The sequence below is a fragment of the Hyperolius riggenbachi genome, chromosome 1 (genome assembly GCF_040937935.1).
Source record: "Hyperolius riggenbachi isolate aHypRig1 chromosome 1, aHypRig1.pri, whole genome shotgun sequence".
Lineage (NCBI taxonomy): Eukaryota > Metazoa > Chordata > Amphibia > Anura > Hyperoliidae > Hyperolius > Hyperolius riggenbachi.
In genome coordinates, this window is record NC_090646.1 from 13,797,375 (window position 1) to 13,820,338 (window position 22,964).

A 22,964-nucleotide genomic window follows, 5' to 3' on the forward strand; every position below is an offset into this window, starting at 1 on the left:
GGCCAATTGTAAGTGGAATAAATTCTGTATCATCCCGTCTAGGACACTTTTTGGATACCTTTTTGCAATCGTTAGTTTTAAAAATTCCTTCCTACCTCAAAGATTCAAAGCACCTTATAGAGATTTTAGATACTTTTGAATTTTTAGCATCGCACTTTTTAGTAACAGCTGATGTTTCCTCCTTGTATACCGTGATCGATCAGCATGCAGGCCTCAAAGAGGTGCAGTATTATTTGAGAAACCCCTCTGACATGAATAGCAACATGGTGGATTTTCTCATTGAAGCTTTAGACTTTGCAATGAGCCATAATTATTTTGGTTTTAACAGTACGTTTTATAAACAAACTAAAGGCGTGGCTATGGGCGCAAGATACGCTCCAAGTTTAGCCAATCTGTTCATGACAAGGTGGGAGGACCTTTTTATTCCTAATAACCGACACGAGAACCTGCTTTTATGGAAAATATATATAAATGATCTATTTTTTTTATCTGAAAAGGAGATGAAACATTGTTAAAGGAGTTGCTTTTATTAATTTTTATAATGACAACTTGGTTTTTAACTGTGAATACAGAACAGAGAAAGTAAATTTTTTGATTTAGTAGCAAAAAAATGTGGCCCATCGACCTTTTTTAAAAGCACAGACCATAACAGCTATATTCCACTGGATAGTTGCCATCATCCCAGCTGGCTTACAGCCATACCATCGGGCCAATTTTAAGTGTTTTTAGAAACTGTACCCACATTGAAGACTTATAAGCAGTCGGATGTTTTAGTTAACAGATTAGTGGAAAAAGGATATGAATATGAATCCCTACTGCAAGTACATGATGAAATTGGCTTGAAAAATAGAATGGATATGATACACAATCGTGAGATACCATCATACCAGAAGATAAAGGAGATAATTTATTTAAGTGTGCTTTTATCACTGATTTTAATATACAACATAGAGAGATTAAAAAATGTGTGGATAAAAAATGGCCAATCTTGAAATTGGATCCCAATCTAACTGAAGTAATTACAGACAAACCCCAAGTCATCTTTAGGAAAGGTCCGAACCTACAAAACCGAATTATAATTAGTACCCTATACAAACAACCAGTGAATAGTAACACTGTAACGATCTGTGTAACACAGAGAGGGTCTGATTACCAGTGAACTGCAGTATCACTGAGAATACAGAATATACCCGATTATTGATGATCTGCAGTATCACCGATAATCAGATATATCTACTAACCTCTGGACACCTGAGATGACAAGTGAATGTGTTAGAGCAACAGCGATACTTTGAGTATAGCACAGTAGTAGTTCCTTCCGTAGGCCTAGACTCTCCCGGGGGAGGAGCTAGGCTGAGAGTAGGAAGGACAGAGTGTGAGTGACACCAGTGAGAGGGTGTCACTAACAGGTCTGGGAACTGCCTCTAACAGTAAGGCCAGTTCTCGAGATCGGGCAAGCCAGGTCGTTAACACACAGACAAATAAGGTACAGATTCAGGAGACAGATACAGAATCCCATGAACAGGCAGGGTTTGGCAACGGAGTATCAGAATAGCACAGTACAGAATCAGGAGGCAAATACAGAGTCCAGGAACGAGCAGAGTTTGGCAACAGGGAATCAGAAATAGCAAGGTACAAGATCAGAGTTCAGAGGAATAGTCAGGCAGGCAGAAGGTCATAACAAATAATACAATTCAATGTTCCTAATGCTAAGGTGTGAACGCCTTGATGTCAACACCTTTGGAAACTATGCTAGAACACAGATACAGACAAGGTTTGAGTGCTACCACGTAGTGATCGCAACGGCAGACAACCAGAGAATGACCAGCACCCAGTATATATAGTGAAGCGCTCTCCAGCGCCTCCCCTAAGTGCTGGACCAGTGGCAGGTGGTGAATTTGTCAGCTGACCCGCCTGGTCAGCTGACCCTTTTACTGGCTGTCATATAAGCTCTGCATCTCAGCGCGCGCACGCGTCCTTCTAAACCTGTGTGGACTAGCAGTCCCAGCCACACCAGACATGTCTTGTGATGCAACCACCGATTCAGGCGCGGGGACCGCGGCCCCGCTCTCTAAGTGAGCGGCGGTTTCCCCGCGTCCAGTCGCAATGTCAGCTGCTTTGTCATGCGTGCAATCCGCCGCTCCCAACGCAGACTCCACCGCTCTGCCCATGCGGCATGCGGCAGTTTCTTCGCGTTGTGCCGCCATGTTAGACGCGGAAACAGCCACCTCACTCTGAGCCCTTGCGGCGGCTTTTCCGCGTTTCCTCACAAACACCTTTTTGGACCTTACAAATGTAAAAGATGCTTTGGGTGCGGTACAGCACTAACTAACCCAGAAAAGTGACTACATTTACCAGCAGACACACAGGAGAGATATTTAAAATCAAACGTTTTTTCAATTGCAACAATACATACATTGTATGTTTATTGGAATGCCCCTGTGGCCTCCAGTATGTTGGCAAAACGGAAAGGGAAGTTGAACGGAGACTATACGATTGGAAGAACAAAGAGAAATCGAGAGCCCGATATGGTGTAGTATTGTTAAGTTGGTTGTGGTTAAAAGCAAAATATTTAGATATACTCACAAACATGGGTTACCCATAGGCAACCACTTCAAGTGCAGGTGGGGAGTATTAGAACCTGACCCCACTCAGGTTTTTAAGATGTCGCTCTCTGTAGATAGGAAATGGGGTAGCACCCCTCCACCGAGGGTGGACTCAAGATTTCAGCAAGGCTTGGTGTACAGAGGCGCCAGAGTAGAATAAAAACGTTTAAAAACCGTCTAAAAGAGGGGGATGTTCAGGTGGACTTACCTCCCTCAAAAATATAAAACTCAATTGAGTCACAATATATCAATACAAAAATATTTTATTGAACTCCACTTAGTGCAACGCGTTTCGCAGGTGTGGTCCTGCTTCATCAGGCAAACAGGAGTATAACTATAAAACAAACAGAAATATATACAAACATAATGACCCATATAAATAGCTTAAAATAAAGGCGCAGTTTAAAAACATAAGAAGACATGATAAAATTGTAACATTTTTGGTCGCAGTGTAGTAAAAACTCGCTCTGTCTAAAAATTGCATCTAATTGATCATAAAATATGCAAAAGAATCCAAAGTGTACACAAAAGTTAATAAATATCCATAGTTGTCAATTGATATGCTAAAGTTCATCAGCTTACAGATTAAAGGATAGTCAGTTTAGTAAGTATAACATATAGTACTATTTTATGGCCCTAGAGCTTACTTGCAAGAAGAATTACTAACAGTCTAAACTGATATAATAAAATTCAGCACCTCAGCAAGAGTGACTTACCTCAATGGGTCTAGATGCAGAAGTGAGCGCCTCTGTGTAGATGTGCGAGGGGGCTCTGCTTATATAGGGAGTGTGGTTGCACTAATTGGTCCTAATGCACCAATCAAAATCTGCCATGTCAGCAAGGCGTGCCAATTTGGGTGCACCTGGAAGTGGTCATGAGGCTGGAACGCACACATGGACATCAAGGCAGCATGGTGGTATAGTGGTTAGCACTCTCGCCTTGCAAGTGCTTGGTACCTGGTTTGAATCCCAGCCAAGTCAACATCTGCAAGCTCTTTTTATATATATTATATTAAGTCTCATTAATTATAGTAGTATAAGAACTCTGCGAGCAGACGCGTATCTACAGGGATGCACACATGGCAAGTGCACTGGGCGCCTCCCCCTTCCAACAACATGGGGGGCGCAGTGATGCATGATATTATTTACATTAGCTGGCCCCAGGAACTGTCGGGAGAGAAAGAGGCAGAGCCAGCGCTGAGCGTGTTTATCAGCAGCTGCTGAAAGTGAGGTGAGCTAGCCAGGAGGAAAGGCAGCGCTGTGTGGTGAGAATATTAGAGGGAAGGGCTCTAAACTCTTTCCACTCTTCCTGTCTGTGCTCCGTACACAGATGTCAGCACTGGTGCGATGGTGTTCTGTCCCTCTCCCTACACTTGCTTACTGCCGCAGCGCTGGTGTTCTGTCCCTCTCTCTTTCTCTCTCTCCCTACATTTGTTTATGGAAGCAGCTATGGTGTTCTGTCCCTCTCCCTACACTTGCTTACTGCCGCTGCGCTGGTGTTCTGTCTACATGCTGCGGGTCTGAAGGTAATAGATCACCCACTCCTACCACTCATTGCCCTTCTCACATTCCTCAGCCTTCTCTCACAGTTATTTATGATACTCTGTCTGTACTTTAACTATTACCCTGCTGGAAGCTCTGTGGCCAGATTAACAATTTCTCTCGTACACAGTCTGCCTCAATTGTCATCAAAATGCTGTTTATTTATAGCAGGATCTGTATCTACTGATCTGTAATCCGTGGTCCAGATTTCCAGATATTATGTTATAATTGTGGTTAAAAATGTTTAATTGTGAATTTGTCATCACAGACAGCATTTAACCTATGAATTGTATTGCATTGGCACCTTCTCCCCACCCCTTTTCATATAGGGATAGCCTTTTTTTTGTTCATAATTCATTTTCCTCACTCACCTAGTACCAGTTTCTAATAATACTTGGCTATTATTATTATAGTATTATTATTATAATAGTATTTCTATAGCGGCGATCTCTTCCGCTGTGCTTTAAGAATACATAGTCTTGTCACTGACTGACAATCTAATCCCTACCATTGCCATATGTCCATCAAAGTCCAGGGACAATTTAAGGGAAAGTCAATTAACTTATCTGTATGTTTTTGGGATGTGGGAGGAAATTGGAGTGCCCAGAGGAAACCCACACAGACATGGGGAAACCATACAAACTACATGCAGATAGTGCTCTAGCAGGTATTCGAACCAGGGACCCAGCGCTGCAAGGCGAGAGTGTTATCCACTATGCCACCATAATTATGCCTTCTCAGTGCAATAGGTGTATGTCCCTTGTTCTGAGCTGCTGGAGCTTACCTATCCAGCATTAGGTCAGCTCTTAGATCTAGTATGCTGCAGTCTCTTATCTCTGCTCCTTGGTTCACAGAGTTCTCTCTCAACATGTGTGAAAACTTGCAATCAGGTGTCAGAGATCAGGACACAAGGTGGGCCCAGTGTTGTAAGGGGAAAGCTTCAGCAGTATGAAAATCTTGCACCGAAGATGTGCCTGTCTTCAAGTGTATGGGGAAGGAGATGACGGTGGAAGGGAAAGCACAGGAGAGGACCCCCACAGTAGAGGGAGGAAGGAAATAGTCTGGGCCCCCCTCTCATTTTTTTTGTGTTAAGGTTGGATGGCAGGTGGAATGGATGTCGTAGTCTTGGTTGCTCTGCCCAGGACCGGTTAGGCAGAATGCTGTTGCTTGGGAGAAACGGTGAGGGGGCGCAATTTTAGTGTTTGCCATAGGCGCTATGTTACCTAGATACGCCTATGTCTGCGAGTGGGCAGTATCTATGTAAGGACTAGTCACTGGTATTCGTTGTTAAAAAATAATAAAAAAAAAAAAAAATTATATATATATATTGAATGAAAAAAGATGTCATATTGCATTATTTGTGAAACTGCTAGTAAACTAATAGATCAGAAGAGACTATATATTGTTAACACCAGTTTTTGGGGTGATCAGATAACAGTGTCACCATCTAGTGGTGAAAGTATATATGATAGCCCAGGTTATGTACAATGCTGGATAAAAGTGATACTAAAAGCTCTGAATTTGATACAAGCAACATAAGAATCAAACACAAGTTAAAATGGCAATTATAAAATTATATAAAATATTATTAAACAGATTAAATGGGAGAAGATAAGATCATAAAGTAAAAGAGAGGACCATTAAAACAGTATAAAATTGTGAGTACTAAAAATCAGGTATTTTATAGAATTAGATGGGGGGTTGGATCAGAAGATTTTCTCAAGAACCTCATTTAACCCCATGGGTACTAAGGTCTTCAGAATCTGGATCCAGTACATCTCCCTATGCCGCAATATCTCAAAAGCATTGGTGGTATTAGTGGGTAGGGCTTCTATTAGGGTGATCGTGAACAAGTGGGGGTTTTTGAGGTGATGGGTACCAAAGTGGCGAGACACGCTGTGCAGTGCATAGTTGTTGATTATATTTCTCTTGTGTTGCCCAATGCGGCTCCTGGTGGTCTGGGTAGTACGTCCGATATATTGTAACTTACACGGGCATGAAATTAAATAAATTACATTCCTTGTTTCGCATGTTATAGTCTGTTTTATTGTGTACTGGGTATTGGTTATGAATGATTGGAAAGTGTCTGTTTGTGTAATGAAAGTGCAAGCTTGGCAACGGGGCTTTTTGCAGGTATAAGATCCTGGGCGTGAGAGATTGGTAGATTGTCCTGGGGTGTTGGAAGGAGGGTTCTTTAATCTACTTGGGGCCAGTAGGTTTCGGAGATTGGGGGCTCTCCTAAAGGTTAATGTGGGATTCTTGGGAATAGTTTTCACTAGATAAGGGTCCTGTAGCAGTATTTCCCATCTAGATTTGAGTATGGTTCTGATGGTCTTATGTTGGGAGCTGAATTTTGTAATGAATCTTGGAAAGAGGGCGGAGGAGGTGGTTGTTTGAGTAGGTTGTGATGTGGGTGGTGGGTTGGGGATGGTGGCTCTGTGTTTGGCATCTCTGATTAGTTTACGTGGATATCGGCGTTCTCTGAATTTTTCTGTGAGTGTTTTTGATTGTTCATTGTAATCTTTCCTATCTGTGCAGTTGCGAAATATTCGTCTGTATTGGCTGTATGGAGTGTTGGTGGTCCAGGGGCGGTGGTGATGACTGTCAAAATGAATGTAATTATTAGCGTCGACTTTCTTGAAGTGTGTTTTGGTCTTGATGATATTTGAATCGGTAAACAGGATGAGATCGAGGTATTCTATGGAAGTGTGGCTGTATTGGGAGGTGAATTGTAGTCCTGCTGGGTTTATATTCAAAAATTCTACAAACAGGGTTATAAGTGATGGATCGCCTTGCCAAATGAATATCAGGTCATCAATGTATCGACGGTAGAAGATTATATTGGAGGAGAAGGGGTTGTTATGGGTGAATTTTAAATACTCTAAATAGCCCATTGCTAGGTTGGCATAGGAGGGTGCGAAAGAACTTCCCATAGCTGTACCTGTTTGTTGATGATAAAATTTATCTGAAAAAGCAAAAGTATTGTGCTTCAATATGAACTCAGCACAACCTATCAAAAAAGCTTGTTGTGCTGTTGGCATGTTGGGATTGCTCCTTAAAAAGAATTCTAGTGCTGTGAGTCCAAAGGGGTGCGGTATGTTGGTATATAATGAGGTTACATCGCAAGTCAACCATATGTAGTCTGATTGCCAGTTTATATCTTTCAGTAGATGGATGAGATGTTGTGAATCTTTTAAGTATGAGGGAAGGGTCTGTACGTGGGTTTGTAGGTGTTTGTCTAGGAACTGAGATAAATTACTGGTGACTGATTCTATTCCGGAGATGATCGGTCGACCTGGTGGTTTGTTGAGTGTTTTGTGGATTTTAGGTAAGTAATAGAAAAACGGTATCTTGGGGTGTTGGTTTATGATAAATGCTCTTTCGTTTTTGGTTAAAATGCCGTTGAGATATGCTGTATTGATGAAAGTTTTTAGTTTGTTGTTATATTCCAGGGTAGGGTCATAGTCGAGGGGTGTGTAATGGTCGGTATTGTTGAGTAGTCTAAATTTTATTATATCAGTTTAGACTGTTAGTAATTCTTCTTGCAAGTAAGCTCTAGGGCCATAAAATAGTACTATATGTTATACTTACTAAACTGACTATCCTTTAATCTGTAAGCTGATGAACTTTAGCATATCAATTGACAACTATGGATATTTATTAACTTTTGTGTACACTTTGGATTCTTTTGCATATTTTATGATCAATTAGATGCAATTTTTAGACAGAGCGAGTTTTTACTACACTGCGACCAAAAATGTTACAATTTTATCATGTCTTCTTATGTTTTTAAACTGCGCCTTTATTTTAAGCTATTTATATGGGTCATTATGTTTGTATATATTTCTGTTTGTTTTATAGTTATACTCCTGTTTGCCTGATGAAGCAGGACCACACCTGCGAAACGCGTTGCACTAAGTGGAGTTCAATAAAATATTTTTGTATTGATATATTGTGACTCAATTGAGTTTTATATTTTTGAGGGAGGTAAGTCCACCTGAACATCCCCCTCTTTTAGACGGTTTTTAAACGTTTTTATTCTACTCTGGCGCCTCTGTACACCAAGCCTTGCTGGAGACTATACGAACATGTTTATAATATTAGAAAAGCAGAAATAGACCACTCAATCCCAAATCATTTTAAAGAGAACCTGTAACAAAAAAAGTACCCCTGGGGGTAGTCACCTCGGGAGGGGGAAGCCTCAGGGTCCCAATGAGGCTTCCTCCTCCCCCCCTGTAGCTGCAGGCAGTCCAGCGCTGGCTCCCCCGAAGTGTCCTGGAATCCTCCCTCGACAAACCTGATAAGCGCTGATTTATTTACCTTGTATTTTGTATTTTCCGCTCCACCCCATTTCTCAATTTTTAACCCCAGTCACCCAATGATCAACTCTACCAGGTTTGAGGCTTGTGCCAAATTAACAGTGCAAAAATGTCAGCAATTAAATATTCCCCTTGAAAATCAATAGGTGAATTGTGATTGGTTTTTGTAGGTTCCACCCACTTTTCTTAATATTAATCCCAGTCACCCAGTGACCAACTGTGCAAAATTTTAGAACACTACAATTAATAGTGTAAGAATGGCTGCAGTTTACATTTTCCCAGTGAAATTTGTGTTTTTCTCCGCCCACCGATGACCCGGCATTGCCTAATTATGTGTTTGGCTGGTGTTCGCTATGGCCCCTTTTTCTAACCTTAACACACAATTACTTAATGACCAAGTTTGTAAGTCTTTGTCATCAATAATTTTCATTAAAATAAGACAAATCTGATTGGCTATTTGCGGCTCCACCTCCTTTTCTGAATTTGAACCCCAGTCACCCAAAGACCAACTGTACCCGGTTTGAGGCTTGTGCCATTAACCACATAAGGACCACAGTCTTTTCGCCCCTTGAGGACCAGAGCTTTTTTTTCCATTCAGACCACTGCAGTTTTCACGGTTTATTGCTCGGTCATACAACCTACCACCTAAATAAATTTTCCCTCCTTTTCTTGTCACTAATACAGCTTTCATTTGGTGCTATTTGATTGCTGCTGCGATTTTTAGCTTTTATTATATTCATCAAAAAAGACATGAATTTTGTCAAAAAATGACTTTTTTTTAACTTTCTGTGATAAAATTTGTCAAATAAAGTAACATTTCTGTATACATTTTTGTCCAAATTTATTGGACAAAATAAAAAAAAAAAAAAACATTCAGTGTATATTTATTGGTTTGGGTAAAAGTTATAGCAATTATACAAACTATGGTGTCAAAAGTGAATTTTCCCATTTTGAAGCATCTCTGACTTTTCTGAGCACCTGCCATGTTTCATGAGGTGCTAGAATTCCAGGATAGTATAAATACCCCCCAAATGACCCCATTTTGGAAAGAAGACATCCCAAAGTATTCACCGAAAGGCATGGTGAGTTCATAGAAGACTTTATTTTTTTGTCAAAAGTTAGTGGAAAATTACACTTTGTGACCAAAAAAAAAAAAAATTAAATTTCTGCTAACTTGCGACAAAAAAAAGAAATCTGCCACGGACTCACCATGCTCCTCTCTGAATACCTTGAAGTGTCTACTTTCCAACATGGGGTCATTTGTGGCGTGTGTTTACTGTCCTGGCATTTTGGGGGGTGCCTAATTGTAAGCACCCCTGTAAAGCCTAAAGGTGCTCATTAGACTTTGGGCCCCTTAGCGCACACCTAGGCTGAAAAAAAGTGCCACACATGTGGTATTGCCATACTCAGGAGAAGTAGTATAATGTGTGTTGGGGTGTATTTTTACACATACCCATGCTGGGTGGGAGAAATATCTCTGTAAATGACAAATTTTTTATTTTTTTTACACACAATTGTCCATTTACAGAGATATACAGAGATAGATATACAGATATACAGAGATATACAGAGATATACAGAGATATACTTATATAAGTAGTATAATGTGTTTTGGGGTGCATTTTTACATATACCCATGCTCGGTGGGAGAAATATCTCTGTAAATGACAATTTTTTAATTTTTTTTACACACAATTGTCCATTTACAGAGATATTTCTCCCGCCCAGCATGGGTATGTGTAAAAAATACAACCCAAAACACATTATACTACTTATCCTGAGTACGGCGGTACCACATGTGTGACACTTTTGTGCAGCCTAGATACGCTAAGGGGTCCAAAGTCCAATGAGTACCTTTAGGATTTCACAGGCCATTTTGAGACATTTGGTTTCAAGATTACTCCTCACGGTTTAGGGCCCCTAAAATGCCAGGACAGTATAGGAACCCCACAAATGACCCCATTATAGAAATAAGACACCCCAAGGTATTCCGTTAGGAGTATGGTGAGTTCATAGAAGATTTTATTTTTTTGTCACAAGTTAGAGGAAATTGATTTTTATTGTTTTTTTTTCACAAAGTGTCATTTTCCCCTAACTTGTGACAAAAAATAAAATCTAAAGGTACTCATTGGACTTTGGACCCCTTAGAGCAGTTAGGGTGCAAAAAAGTGCTGGTATCGCTGTACTCGGGTGAAGTAGTATAATGTATTTTGGGGTGTATTTTTACATATACCCATGCTGGGTGGGAGAAATATCTCTGTAAATGGCCAATTGTGTGTAAAAAAATAAAAAAATTGTCATTTACAGAGACATTTCTCCCACCCAGCATGGGTATATGTAAAAATACACCACAAAACACATTATACTACTTCTTCTGAGTACGGCAATACCACATGTGTGGCACTTTTTTTGCAACGTCCAATGAGCACCTTCAGGCTTTACAGGGGTGCTTACAATTTAGCACCCCCCCCCCACTTGCCAGGGCAGTTAACAAACCCCACAAATCACCCCATTTTGGAAAGAATACACGCTAAGGTATTTCATGAGGGCCATGGTGAGTTCATAGAAAATTTTATTTTTTGTCACAAGTTAGCGGAAAATGTCATTTCGTGAAAAAAAAAAACAATTTCTGCTAAATTGTGACAAAAATTAAAATCTTCTATGAACTCACCATGCACCTCACGGAATACTTTCGGGTGTCCTCTTTCCAAAATGGCATCATTCGTGGGGTCTGTCCTGGCATTTTAGGGTCTCTGCAATCATTACATGTATGGCCAGTATTAGGAGTTTCTGCTATACTCCTTATATTGGGCATATGGGTAATGCATTCTGGGCTGAAAGGAAAAATGACCATCAAACAATCAAACAATCAATGTGGATGAAAAAATATCTGCCAAAAAATGTGAAAAAAAGGGGAAGGGGTAAGGCGTCTGCCAGGACATAGGAGCTGCCACCCAAAAACGTCCACCCACTCAGCTCGTATGCCCTGGCAAACCCGATTTATCCATTCACATTGATCGAGGGGATTGAACAAATCATTGCCAGAGTTCTTTTTTTATACAAAGTGCTTGCCAAAGCATAGGAACTCCAACACTGCCCCTCAGCTCATATGCCTCGGCAAACGTATCTTTTTTACTGCGGAGGAGAAATCTCGTCCTGCGGCGAAGCATGCACATTTTGTGTAACCCAACAGACGTGCAATGCTCTGTCAGGATGCACCATCAGTGCTTCAGCTGGTTGGTCGGTCGCTCGGTCCACCTGGAAGGGTAATGGATGGAAAAAAAAAACAAAAAAACAAACAAACAAACAAAAAAAAAAACAAGCAAGCAGCAAAGCAATAACTCCATTTACATTTATAAACTTCTTCAAACAAAACCTTGATATTGTGAACCAAACATTAGCTTTTTTGCTCACCTTTTTTTTTTTTTTTTTTAACTTACCTTCCGAGGCCAAACCTCTCCACCCTCATGGGACAATGTGCAAAGTGTAAATCGCATAGTTGTGGCGAAGTACATTACGCATTTTGTCCCAAGTGAAAGGAGAGGTTTCTGGCAGCCCTGTGTATTAGGGTCTCTTGAAACCAGATGTTTGGTTTCACACTGCATATTGGCATATCCGGTGGGTTAAGCCCGCTGCACCGTATTGCCAAAAACAGACCTTCAGGCAATACCACAAGAGTAGCATTCGGCCTAGTAATGAACTGCGTCGCCATAGACTAACATGACTTCCGGGCTGACCTAAATTGCAGCAGAAGCCACGCAGTAACGTAGGCATGCACTAGTGTTAAGTCAAGCACTTCCGATGTAGGGGGGGACCGCAAAGTGTGACTTTTGCTAGGCAATTTGCCCTAACGCATCGCAGCAGTGTGAAATAGCACTGAGAGACCCTTGTGTGCCTACCGCTGTGTCTGGAGTTCCCTACTCTCTAATAGTGTACTTGCTCGTGGTATCTCTCAAAACACTCCCTTAGGCATAGGCCAAGCTGGTCAGGACAGGTGGGACAGTAAACAGTGGTGTCCCACCTTATTCCAGCCCTGCTGCAGACACGACAACGTTTTCTTTGGATGCGGTGACCTGGGGTACTTGGAATTTGTTAGGCGTAATGCCGTCCATGCAGCCGGCTAGTTGCATCTGGGGGTTGGGCCACGGCACCTCCTGGATACAGGAGTTCCATAACGATCTGTTTCTGAAATTGAAGAAACGATCCAGTTCTCCCAGCCTTACTGTAGAGAACAAAGCTGTCGTAAATTGCCAATTGAATGAGGTAAAAAGACACTTTTTTATACCAGTTTTCAGGGAAATTAAATAGGGCGCTAACCTCTGGTCATTGAAGTCCACCCTCCCATGTTAGTATTATACTCGTGGACGACAAGGGGTTTTTCAATGACCTCAGTTCGCCAATGAATTTCGACTGTCGTGTCTACGTGAATGGTGGACAGAAAGTAAACGTCCCTCTTGTCCTACCATTTCACCGCGAGCAGGTCGTCAGCACACAAGGCGGCCCTCTGCCCCCTTTCAAGTCTGGTGTTAATGAGCCATTGGGGGAAGCCCCGGCGACTAGGCCGCACGGTGCCACAGCATCGGATTTGTTCTATTTTTAAGTGCTGAAAGAGGGCCACACTTGAGTAGTAATTGTTCACATAAAGATGGTACCCCTTCTGGAACAAGGGTGACACCAAGTCCCACACAACCTTTCCACTGCTCCCCAGGTAGTCAGGGCATCCAACCAGCTCCAATTTTGAGTCTTTTCCCTCATAGACCCTAAAATAAGATGTATAGCCTGTGGCCCTTTCACAGAGCTTATACAGTTTCACCCCATACGGGGGCGCGCTTGCTTGGGATGTACTTTTCGATGCGAAGGCGCCCGGTAAAACGTATGAGGGACTCGTCTACGCAGATGTCCTGGTAAGGGGTATAAGCATCTGCAAATCTGGATGACAGGTGGTCTATGAGGGGCTGAATTTTGTGGAGCTAGTCATAAGCAGGGTGGTCATGTTGATGACAGGTTTAGTTGTTATTGAAGTGCAGGAAGCGCAGGATGTTCTCAAATCGTGTCCTGGACATGGCAGCAGAGTACAAGGGAACGTGATGTGCTGGGTCCATAGACCAATTAGACCGCAACAAATTCTGTTTTACTAGTCCCATGCGAAGTAGAAGGCCCAAAAAAAAATGTTATTTCGGAAACTTGGACTGGTTTCCACCGAAAAGGCTGGGCAAGGAAGTTATTTGGATTGGCGGTTATATATTGTGTGGCCTTACGGTTGATCTCTGCCACGACTAAAGGTGGCCATACACTGGCCCGATTCGCGGCCGTTTCAACAGCAGATTCGATCCTGGGATCGAATCTGCTGCCAATCGTTCGCGCTAAACGCACCCGCTGATCCGATTTCCTCCCGAAATCGGATCGGTCCGTCGATCGCGCCGTGTGGGAAATTACCCTCGATCGCCCGCGGGTAGGGTGCGCGTCGCTAGCGGCGGCCGATCCGATCAGGTATACATTACCTGAAGCTGGCTCCCGGGCGTCTTCTCCGCGCTGCACCGCTCTGTTCCGGCTCCATCCCGGCGCTTCCTGTGTCACTGCAGTGACCAGGAAGTTCAAATAGAGGGCGCTCCATTTGAACTTCCTGGTCACGGAGTGACACAGGAAGCGCCAAGATGGAGCAAGAACAGAGCGGTGCGGTGCAGCGTGGAGAAGACGCCCGGGAGCCAGCGTCAGGTAATGTATACGGGAGGGGGCACAGGCGGCAGGAGCAGCTCAACAGATTGTGATCGGTTTCAGGCTGAAATCGATTCACAATCTGTTTGCAGTAAAGGCAGCCATACGATCCCTCTCTGATCAGATTCGATCAGATAGGGATCTGTCAGCTGGTCGATCTGATGGCAAATCGACCAGTGTATGGCTACCTTAAGTCTAAGAGATCCTGGGTGATGAACAGATAGAAAAAGTCTAGGACCGATCCTAGATTATCTGTCTCCACTTGGACTCCAGACTGGGCAGTGAAAGGGCGCAGTACGGGCGGAATCAGGAAAATGCCGATCAGGATTTGCCAGCACCTCTGGTAAACTAGGGGTAGTACGGGCCCGTCTTCTTGGTGGCTGCGACTGGGATCTTACTGCACGTTCCACTGAACCAGTTTCAACTTCCATGCTGGTGCTCGCCACTTCACCAGGGTATAAGGAAGCACTGGTGCTAAGTCCAGGAGATGCTGTGCTGCTGGTGCCTGCCACACCATGATATCTCAAACCAGCACTAGCACCACTCTGCTACCCTTGAGGCTGATCCTGCGCCACCTGAGGTCCAACAACATGGGGTGTGGTACGCCTGGCTCTAGCCGGGACCTCAACCTCGTCATCGCTATCGGTCAGTGAGCCACTGCTCTCTACAGGTTCAAACTCTGACCCAGAAGATTCAACGAATGAGGCATCCCAATCGTCCTCATCAGACTGGGCCATGTACCTGTACGCCTCATCATCGGAATGCCTCTTTCTTGCCATGGTGGACTGCTAAATTTAGGGGGTATTCCACTGACACTACCCAGGAAAAAGAGCGCCTACCTAGCAAAAGGGAGTACTTGAGGAGCAGAAAGCTGTGGTCACTGAGTTTTGAAAAAAAAAAAAAAACAACTGATCTTTACAGTGCCACAGCTATTGTACAGTGGTTTTTGCAGTGATCACGAGAAAACAAAGCCAATCACAAGATAATCAAAGGTAATCAAAGGCAATCACAGGCCAATCACAGGGCACTCAAATCACGGGACAATCAAAGCCAATCACGGGACAATCAAAGCCAATCACAGAGGCCAAGCAAAGCCAATCACAGGGCAATCACAGGCCAATCACAGCCAATCACAGAGCAATCACAACAAATCAAAGGCCAATCACAGGGCGGGGGGGTTGATTAGGTGCCCGCACGGGGCAGATTGGGTCCTGATCTGATGGGTGGCAGACACAGGGAGTGACGATGGGAGATCAGTGAGTGATTACAGTGGAGAATAGATGTAAACAATGCACTGGGGAGCTTATCAGGAGGGATGTCTGAGGGCAATCTGAGGGTCTGGGTGGGTGATCAGGTGCCCCCAAGGGACAGTTTAGGGTCTGCTCTGATGGGTGGTGGTGACAAGGGGTGATAGACAGGTGATAAATAGGTGATAGACAGGTGATCAGTGGGTAAGGCAGATGTATACAGATGTATACAGTATGCAGGGGGGTGGTCTGGGGGGTAGGGGGGGGGGTGATCAAGGGACCCTAGGGGGCAGTTAGGGACCTAATCTAGGGGATAGCATTGACAGTTAGTGACAGGGAGTGATTGATGGGTTTTTAGGTGGGTGCTTGGGTGCAAACAGTGGTGTGCTGGGGTGGTCAGGGGAGGTTCTGTGGGCTGGGGTGGGCGATCGGGGGGTCTGTATGGGACAAAGTGTGTGTTTTTGTGTGTACTTACTGGGCTGCCGTCCTCTCTGATGGTCGCACGACGAAGTGACCATCAGAGGAGGAGGCAGCCTGTATAATACACTTTGTTACATAAACAAAGTGTATTATACACTTTTGATTGGGCGATTGGCACTTTTGAAACTCGCCGGCGCTGCTAATTGGCCGGCGGGTTGTCGCACCAGGTGGGCGGAGCCAGTTGCTGGCGGCAGATCGCGTCATGCATGATGCGATCGCCGCACAGCCACGCCTGCCGCCGATGGGCGTATTGCGGTCGTTTGGGCCCAGCCCTTGCTGCTGCCCATCGGCTTAAGGCGGTCGGCAGGTGGTTAACAGTGCAAGAATGACAGCAATGAAATATTTCCTCTTGAAAATCAATAGGTGAATTTTGATTGGCTTATGCAGGCTCCACTCACTTTTCAGAATATTAATCTCAGTCAGGGCCGGGCCGAGGCATAGGCTGGAGAGGCTCCAGCCTCAAGGCGCAGTGTAGGAGGGGGCACAGAATTCATTCAGCTGTCATTCCTAATTGTGTTTGAAGCAGAAAGAAATAATAAAAGGGGATACATGGCAGTAACTGCAAGCCAGATAACTAGAGATTAAAGTGTTGGGGAGGTTGTGGGCCCTGTGGTCCTCTTAGTCTAATACCAATCAGTGTGTGACAGCTGAGGTGGGAGGGATGGAGACGCGCACTTTGGTGTCTCAGCCTTGGGTGCTGGAGGACCTTGTCCCTGCTCTGATCTCAGTCACCCAGTGACCAATTGTGCAAAGTTTGAGAACCCTGCCATTAACAGTGTAAGAATGGCTGCATGTTTACATTTCCCAGTGAAATTCGTATTTGTCTCCGCCCACTTTTTGGTTATTGGCGTAAGGCAGTCCTGGGGCTGCCGCCACGGCCACGCCCATTGGCGTTAGGCAGGCCCCAGGTAGTTAAACTGCATTTTACTTGCAATTCATGTTGCATGTGATCTATTTGTTTGTTAGAAAGGGACAACATTGCACTCTGCCAAAGATCATATGATTCCTCTCTGTCTGCTGTGCAATTTGGTCAAACTCTGCCCTTTTAACCTCCTCATGAGAACACCCCACACTGCTCTCTGTGTGCAAAACCAGCAGGACAATTCTAAGGAAAATGTGACTAATATTTGAACTCATCTTTCAGTTGAAATTTCGAAATAAAAATCTTTTTTTTTTTTTTTAACATAAGCATTACCCATACATTGGTTGCTGAAATTATATATCAGTTCCTCTTTTGACTCAGACTGTCAGAATCTCAGTTTTTAAATGTCCCTGAACTCTGGTCACTTTTCATTTTATATTTGTTAAAGGTCTTTGTATGTTCTCTCATACCTTTACTTTGTCTCTGTGAAGTCTTATTTTGCAGATATACTCACCTTCTGCTTGTAAAGCATTAAGAACTCCTGCATCAGATGTAAAGATACAAATGACTTTTATGCAGGCCCGGATTTACATCACAGGAGCCTATAGGCACAGATGTCCTGGCACCCTAGACTCCGCCCTCCATGCATGCAGGCCTGGATTTACATCACAGGAGCCTATAGGCACAGATGTCCTGGCACCCTAGACTCCGCCCTCCATGCATGCAGGCCCGGATTTACATCACAGGAGCCTATAGGCACAGATGTCCTGGCACCCTAGACTCCGCCCTTCATGCATGCAGGCCCGGATTTACATCACAGGAGCCTATAGGCACAGATGTCCTGGCACCCTAGACTCCGCCCTCCATGCATGCAGGCCCGGATTTACATCACAGGAGCCTATAGGCACAGATGTCCTGGCACCCTAGACTCCGCCCTCCATGCATGCAGGCCTGGATTTACATCACAGGAGCCTATAGGCACAGAAGTCCTGGCACCCTAGACTCCGCCATGAGCCTACAAACCCCGCTGAATCACACCACGAGTGTGCTGGCTGGCCCAGCTGTCACTTATCCCTTACTACCCTAGCCCGTCATAGGTATCTACTGATGCCCCTTAGTATTAAGTTGCATAGGGAAGGAAGGCACTCAAGGAGCAGAGTGAGCTGCTTTTCTATCATCAGGTGCCTGTAGGCATGTGCCTACAGTGCCTTATGGTAAATCCGGCCCTGCTTTCATGTAAACAAGACATCCAGTCAGAGAAGGATCGTCCAACCTAGGCAGGTGCCTGGGGCCTAGTGGGTGTCAAGGGACCCGCCAGTCACCTTCTCTGACCTCTCTCCACTTTAGCTTACCAGAAGGACCACAAGGGGTCTATTACCTTGCCTAGGGCCTCATTTCATCTTAATCCATCTCTGCACCCATTCCCTATTTATTAAGGCTAAATGAGATAGATGATATAGTTTGATCTTGTGGCAAATTGGGCTGGTTTTGCTTAAAGGACACCCGAAGTGAAAATATAAGAATGAAATAAACTACTGTATCTATTTTCCTTCTCCTAAAAATGACTTTATAAAATATTTCACAGTTTTATTGTATGTTTAAATCTACTTTTCAAGTTGTAACTGTTTTATTGTTTTTGCTCAATGACACATGCATTGAAGTATGCCAGAGATAAAATCTATGAACTATTGACCCTTTCTATCTCTTTCCTGCACTCAGAAACCATTTCCTGCTAGGAAAGTGTTTTATAGTTGGAATTTTTTATCAGTGAGGGTCACACTGTAGTCACTTCCTGTCTGAGTCAGGAATGAGTCAGCCACTTACATACCTGATATTTAACTCTTTCAGGCAGAGAAAAAAAGGAACACAGCATAGTTATTTGTGTGCTAGGCACTCAAACTTCTTCAAAGAAACCTGGTAATTCACTATGCATCACAGACAGAGCCCACTGGAACTGAGCCACACCTGTGCCCACTTCTAGTGATATTGAATTGTGTGTCACATAACACACAAGCACAGTTTTACCACTACTGCTCCAGGGCATCTGTTATTATCACTGTATTGTGTTTGAACTGTTGCGTATCTCGGTGTGTGACACTACACAGCCCACTGACAATCAGAGCCGTGTACACTACTGCTAGTGTCGCTGCCACATTCAGTTGCAGGTATAGTAGCACCTCCACTGCATTACTATTCACTTGTTGCAGGCACAGAACCCCAATAAAAAAAATGACAGGCTGAGGCAGGACACCCAAATGTCATCGAGGTTGTGCTGCTGTGATTTCCTGCGGCCCTGGAAGAATGCAGTGTTCAGAGGGCACGTACCCTCAACCCCCAAAATTCAGAGGACACAGTTGGCTGGCTTACGCGGCACATCCCATCTTTTACAGCATCCGCACGGAACCTCCTTGACGCACTGTCTTCCTCCTGCTCTGCTGCAGGCACCCCACAACAACAACTTCCCACCACCACTAGCACCACAGCTGCTTCACTTGATATGTCAAAGGAATTATTCACACATGATGCATTTAGGGATCCACAACCTTTATTGGCAGAAGATGAAGGAGATAAGGAGGATGTCACACCACGTTATATGTCTCAGTCAGGCGTCAGTGTACAGATGGACGTAAGGTGTGAGGAGGATGACGAGGATGTAGTACCTGTTGTTGATGCCTATTTGGAAGTGTCTGATACAAGTGAAGCAGTTGATGATGATGATGATGATGATGACGTTGTGTCCATGGATGTCACATGGGTGCCCTCAAGAGGACATGAAGAACAGGGTGGGGGAGTTCAGATGGGGAGACAGAGAGGAGGAGAAGGAGTAGATAAGTTATTGGAACTAGCAGGGGGAGGTTGTCGCAAGGAGCTAGTGGCACTGTCAGACAGCATGTATCGGCCAGGGATGGTCGTAGTCAGCCAACTTCGCTACGCTGGAACTACGTATAGTTTTACGCAATTACACTCCGCCAAACTACGGCTTCGAAATCAAATATTCACTTCATATGCATTTCGTAGATTACGCGTTAAAATACACAATTACACGTAGTGCGAAGCGTAGCGGATGCTTATGCCCGTAATGAAGAAAATTTTACGCATTAATTCCTTTTTAATTGCTTATACCGGGAACTCTTCTATGCAAACATTCCCCTTTCCAATGCGTAAATTTGTAAGCATACAATCGCACGCGGAAAATTAGACGCGAGTAACGCATTCGTGGTTTACTACACAATACACATGTTAACTACGCATAGTGGTCGTAAGCTACGCGTAGCTGTACTTCGCTACGCGTACATTCATAAGCGTAGTTTTGAAACTTCACCTACAAACTACGATGCGTAGATGCGAACTACGATGCGGAAATTCGCACTGGCGTAGTTTCTGCTCATCCCTGGTATCGGCACCTGGTGTCAGCCAGCCAACACGCCCTTCAATGCCTGCTGTTGCCACCACCAGAATGCCGACATTCAAAAGCTCACCAGTGTGGCATTTTTTTATTTGTGTGCCTCTGATCCCAGCAATGCCATCTGTTACCTCTGCCAAAAGAAACCGAGTCATGGGAACACCTCCTGGTCCAGCAGCATCTTCAGCCACGTCTAGGGTTGCCACCTGGCCGTTATCTCCCCGGCCCGGCCGGAATTTTAATTACAAAGCCGCTGCCGGAAAAATTGTTTTTCCGGCAATGTATCTGCCCGTTTTTTTTTTTTTTTTTGTGGACTGAACCACAAGAGCAGAGGGGGAGACAACAGGTCAATGTAATCATAATGCATAAACTACGAGTAAAGTTTACAGCCTGTTCTCCCTTCTGCTGGATGTACACAGCCCCCTGTCTCCCCCGCCCCGACTGCAGCGCTGAGCTTAACACACTGATACAGTTCAGTGTTCAGAGGAATGCCCAGCACCCCTCCCCCCAAAATGAGCTCTTCCCCGGCGAAGGAGTGAGAGAGACTGAGAGATACACGTGGAGAAGCTGAAGCTGCGACAGGCTGCAGAACGCAGTGCTGCTGTAGGAGAGGTGCTCTGCTTGTATGAATGCAGCGTGTGTGTCTGTGTGATGTGTCCTGATGTCTGTGTGTGTGTGATGTCTGTGTGATGCATGTGCCTGTCTGATGTGTCTGCATGATGTGTCATAAGTCCTCATGCACACCACCAGAGATAAAACATAGTGGAGGGTTTATATATACCTTGGGCTTCCTCCAGCCCCATCTGCAGGGATCGTTCCCACATCGCCATTCCTCAGTCTTTTGCTCCGAGACCGTATCCCATAACTTCCTCCAGCCCCATCTGCACTTATCTCTCCCACGCCGTCCTCAGCCTTTTGCTCCGATACCGGGTCCCATAACTTCCTCCAGCCCCATCTGCACGGATTACTCCCACGCCGCTGTCCTCAGTTTTCTCCAGCTTCAGTACCAGGTTCTGTCACTTCCTCCAGCCCCATCTGCACTTATCGCACCGACGCCGCTGTCCTCAGTCTTCTCCTCCTCCAGTAATGGGTCCCAAAACTTCCTCCAGCCCCATCCGCAGGGAACGTTCCCACACCGCCGTCCTCAGCCTTTTGCTCCGATACTGGGTCCCATAACTTCCTCCAGCCCCATCCGTCTGGATTGCTACCATGCCGCCGTCCTCAGTCTTCTCCTGCTCCAGTAATGGGTCCTAAAACTTCCTCCAATCCCATCCACACGGATTACTCCCACGCTGATGTCCTCCGCCTTCTCCAGCTTCAGTACCGGGTCCCATATGTTCCTCCAGCCCCATCTGCACTTATTGCTCCCATGCCGCTGTCCTCATTCTTCTCCCTCTTCGGTACCAGGTCACATCATTTCAGCCAGTTGCAGACAGTTTTACGCATGGGCAGTGCCCTCTCTCCAGCTGAGAGTAGTGCTGTGCCTGCGTAGTACTATTCTCTGCTGGAGAGAGCGCACTGCGCATGGTCACACTGTCCGCGACTGGCTGAAGTTACGGGACCCGGTACTGGAGCAGAAGACTGAGGACGGCGACGTGGGAGCAATAAGTGCGCATGGGGCTAGAGGAAGCCCCAGGTATGTTTAAAACATTCACTAACTATGCTTCGTTTCTAGTATACTTTAAAGGGATACTGTAGGGGGGGGGGTCGGGGGAAAATGAGTTGAACTTACCCATGGCTTCTATTGGTCCCCCGCAGACATCCTTTGCCCGCACAGCCACTCACTGATGCTCCGGCCCCGCCTCCAGTTCACTTCTGGAATTTCTGACTTTAAAGTCTGAACACCACTGCGCCTGCGTTGCCGTGTCCTCGCTCCCGCTGATGTCACCAGGAGTGTACTGCACAGACAGACCATACTGGGCCTGTGCAGTACGCTCCTGGTTACATCAGCGGGAGCGAGGACACGGCAACGCAGGCGCAGTGGTTTTCTGACTTTAAAGTCTGAAATTCCAGAAGTGAACTGGAGGCGGGGCCGGAGCATCGGTGAGTGGCTGCGCGGGCACAGAATGTCTGCGGGGGGCGGAGCATCGGTGAGTGGCTGCGCGGGCACAGGATGTCTGCGGGGGACCATTAGAAGCCCCGGGTAACTTCAACTCATTTTCCCCCAACCCCCCTACAGTATTCCTTTAAGGTGTATAGTAAAGTGCAGTGAATGTTTTTATTACTTTTTTAAAATTGCAGGTTTGTAATGTGTGCTACTGTGGGTGCGGGGGTCAGGGGGAGCATCATTACTTAAAGAGAATCTGAAGCGAGAATAAATCTCGCTGATTCTCTTAATAATAGCAGGGGCATGTTTGCCCCTGCTATAACGCCGCTCTAAGGGGGTCCCTTACGTCTCAAATCCCCCCATGCAGCGCTTCCTGGTGAGACAGGGCTACGAGCCGCAGCCCTGCCTCACAGGCGTCTATCAGCGGCGCCTCTCTCCCCGCCCCTCTCAGCGAAGGCAGACTGAGAGGGGCGGGGAGAGGCAGCGCTAGACGCCTGTGAGGCAGGGCTGCGGCTCATAGCCTGGCCTCACCAGGAAGCGCACAGGGCAGCAAAATCTACGACCAAGTTGGTCGTGGATTTTGCAGGGGGGATTTGTAAGGTAAGAGACCCCCTTAGAGCGGCGGGATAGCGGCGGTTTAGCAGGGGCAAACATGCCCCTGCTATTATTAAGAGAACAAGTGAGATTTTGTCTTGCTTCAGTGTCTCTTTAACTAAAGGGTGCTGATCCTCTGGCCCCAACCTG

The 22,964-nt window shown here is 45.2% G+C and overlaps 2 protein-coding genes across 4 annotated transcripts in view; one reads left to right on the forward strand and one right to left on the reverse strand.

The window, feature by feature from the left end:
* The window catches only part of LOC137562383 (uncharacterized), a 146,867-nt gene extending 143,034 nt beyond the window's left edge, over positions 1-3,833 (reverse strand). The window contains exon 1 of the mRNA XM_068273739.1: positions 3,323-3,833. The gene's annotated coding sequence lies outside the window, so the exon portion shown is untranslated. The remainder of the gene's footprint in view (positions 1-3,322) is intronic.
* LOC137562405 (uncharacterized) overlaps positions 1-22,964 on the forward strand; it is a 428,020-nt gene that overhangs the window by 185,935 nt on the left and 219,121 nt on the right. Inside the window, exons 1-2 of one of the 3 annotated variants that reach the window (XM_068273765.1) lie at positions 3,653-3,836; positions 4,053-4,131. The exons of 1 other annotated variant lie outside the window; for it this stretch is intronic. The gene's annotated coding sequence lies outside the window, so the exon portion shown is untranslated. Of the gene's footprint in view, positions 1-3,652; positions 4,132-22,964 lie in introns of those variants that run through there. One more of the 3 variants, XM_068273756.1, reaches the window with a different exon arrangement.